Source organism: Oryctolagus cuniculus, chromosome 9 (assembly GCF_051225735.1).
Source record: "Oryctolagus cuniculus isolate XC-2025 breed Fujian yellow rabbit chromosome 9, ASM5122573v1, whole genome shotgun sequence".
Classification (NCBI taxonomy): domain Eukaryota; kingdom Metazoa; phylum Chordata; class Mammalia; order Lagomorpha; family Leporidae; genus Oryctolagus; species Oryctolagus cuniculus.
The window spans coordinates 94,181,519-94,184,657 of record NC_142875.1 but is presented as its reverse complement, the minus strand read 5'-3'; the positions used below and the strand labels follow the sequence as shown (position 1 = coordinate 94,184,657).

Genomic DNA, 3,139 nt, shown 5'->3' with positions numbered 1-3,139 from the left:
CTGAGGAACGTCATTGTAAGCCTCAGCTCCAGATGAGGACACACACTTGTTATTCCATTCCTGGGGTCCTGAATTTATCACGTCTCTGAGCTCCAGGCTGTGCCCAAGTGTCTTTATGTGAGAGAAAGCAGAGGTATGTACAGATAGGAGAATGGTAGCTTATTTGAGGAGATAAGATTTATTCTATTTATTTGACAGAGAGAGTGATACCTTCCATTTGTTGGCTCACTCCCCAAATGGCCTCAATTGCTAGAGTTGGCCCAGGAGCCTAGCATTCCATCCAGGCCTGCCATGCAGATGTTGTGGGGGCTCAGGCACTTGGATCATCTTCTGGTGCTTTCCCAGGTGCATTGGCAGGAAGTTGCATTAGAAGTGAAGCATTGGGACTCGAACTAGTGCTTATATGGGATGCCTGTGTTGACAGCAGCAGCTTAATCGGCTGTGCCACAATGCTGGCTCCCCCGTTATGTAACATTTTTAAGCATTGAAAATAAACTTTGCATACTTAGAAAAAAAAAAAGTACAGATTTTATTAAATTAAAATAGTAATGGAGGCTAGCTCCTGTTGCTTACGTGCAGCCCAGAGAGGTTCCCAGCGTGCACTGCGCATGCTGGAGACTCAGACCAACCAGAGTCGTCGCCATGTCTGGGGCTGGGGAAGCAGTGCTTGGAGCACATGGCAACCGTTCTCGCTGTGCAGGAGGCAGCGCTATGCTGGGATTTGGGCAGTGCCCGTACACAGCGGAGGAGTGCCAGGCCATCCCGAGTGCTCTCAAGGAGCGGCTGGGCCCCGAAGACAGCAGCAGCTGCAGGGCTAGAGGAGACCAGCAGGTGTGTTACGTTGAGGGTCACAGGGTTATTGGCCTGGCCAATGAGATGTTTGGGTACAATGTCTGGGCGCGCTCTGTCACGCGGCAGAATGCGACCTCAACAATGGCAAGTTCTACATGGGAGTCTGTGCGTTTGTGAGGGTGCAGTTGAAGGCTGGCTCCTATCATGGAGATGTCGGCTGCCGTGTTAGTGAGGGCAAGTCCAAGGCCTTGGCGTTGGAGAAGGCGAGCCAAGAAGCTGCGACCAATGGGCTGAAGCGAGCACTCAGGAGTTTTGGGGATGCACTTGGAAACTGTATCCTGGACAAAGACTGCCTGCGGTCCCTGAATAAGCTTCTATGCAGGTTGCCTCTTGAAGTAGATTTGAATAAAGCAAAGAGACAAGATTTTGAACCATCTGTGGCAAGCTATAACAGCTGCCAACTTGGCTCTGGGACTCCTACAACCTCAGGAGGTGACCTCCCCCTGCAGACCAAGTCACCCTGATAACCCCACCTTGTGACACGGGGGGATAAGGAGAGCCGCTCCGGAACTCCGGCCTGCTCCAGAAGGAGCAAGGCCACCTCGCAGCGGAAGCCCTGGCTAAAGCAGCTGCAGCGACATTTCCGGGAGCGAATGCAGAGACAGCAGCAAGTGCAGGCCCAGTTCCCAGTGGGAACGGAACCAGAGGAGGCACTCCCTGCCCCGCCCGCGATGCACAGCACTCCCAAACCTGCTGTTTCTGACCCGGGCATCGCGAAAGACTCCCTTGCAGAGAACCTCAAAGACAACCTGGACCTGTGGGATGAGACTGCAGACATCCTGGACAGCGTCGTCAAGGCCTCGTGGAGAGCAGCACCAGCCCAGACGTCTGCCACACCAGCCTGGAATGACCTGGAGCTGGAGACCTGGAACAAGACGCCCCCACGGCCTTTGCCACCAGAAACCACAAACAAAATCTGCACCCCGGCACCCCCAAATTTACAACACTAACCAGCATGTAATAGGAGACTGTGCATCTCATAGGAACAGCCGGGACATGAAGAAAAGGAAGCGGGACCTGTCCTCAGGCTCAGGCCACATGCCTGGACTTTGGTACCAAGGGGCTTTGGAAGCTACTTCTGAGTCATGAACTTGTTCGTCCCTGAGGAATGGACTGTCCACGGGTTCACACCGGGGTTCATCCTGAACCTTCCCAGGGGATCTGTCGGAGCCTGCTGCAGAGAAAGCCGAGTGCCTGAGGATGTCACACGCAGCAGTGGCGGGGGTGGTGGTGGGGAGGTGGGGGGGATGGAGTGGGGGTCTGGGACAGATGGAATGCCTTGCCTTTGGCCCTTGAGGCTTTTCAGTATTTATTCCTACGCAACTGTGTTAATAAAGACAGACAGACATTTTAGGACTGGCCCATGGCTGCTTGCCTCCAAGCAGGTAGGGCCACACTTAGTGCCAGCTTCAGCGGCCTTGATAAATTGTAGCAAGGAATCCCCCCCGCCTTTCTTTCTCTTTCCTCAGAACAAGGCAGGTGCTGCTGCCTCTTACTTTGTATCAAGCAGGTGGCCGAGTCCCTGTGCTACCCTGGTCTCCTGCATCCCTGAGGGATTTGTTCCAAGTTGCCCAGTGGATACCTGAACTCTCAGTGCCGAGCCCTGTCAGTGAGTGCCTCGTCCACCTTCACTAAGCATTTTGGCTGTAACTTTTGCAGCTTGTGGGGTGATAGAAAAGGACATTTTTCTTCTTCTCACAGAAGATTAGTTCTTTCTTTTTTGTTTTCTGTGAAAATTGTTGAACTCTTCAGTTAGTATAGAGTTGTTCTTCTGTGTATAAAGTTAATCGAAAATGGATCTTAGTGGAGAATAGAAGTTGGAATGGGAGAGGGAGGAGGAGGAGGGGTGGGAGAGTGGGTGGGAGGGTGGGTACGGTGGGAAGAATCACTGTATTCCTAAAGCTGTACTTATGAAATGCATGAAGTTTGTATTCCTTAAACAAAATGTTTCTTTGGGGGGAACAATAAATTAAAAAACACTAATAATGCATAGGCTTGTAGTAACAGTTAATGAAATAGGGTATTTATAAAGTACCTGGTGCGTGGGAGGTCCTCAATAAACGTTCACTTCTTTAATGTGAAATTTCTAACCATTTGCAGTAGCATTGTTTATGTTACCACCTCCATAAACCATGGGATCGCATAGAAAAGCCCTTAAGGTCTGAATTTACGAGTTTGTGTGTACTGATTTCAGCATGTTCTAAGTGTACAAGCAAAAAACCAAGAACTAATAATGATTTTGGATAGCTGTGCAAAGTCAGCAGCCAGAGGATATCTGAGAACTAGT

At 50.7% G+C, this 3,139-nt stretch overlaps 1 pseudogene; it reads left to right on the top strand.

Moving 5' to 3' along the window:
* The first annotated feature begins 642 nt into the window (after positions 1-642).
* On the top strand, positions 643-1,941 carry LOC100342040 (DNA repair protein RAD52 homolog pseudogene; annotated as a pseudogene).
* Positions 1,942-3,139: the final 1,198 nt, after the last annotated feature.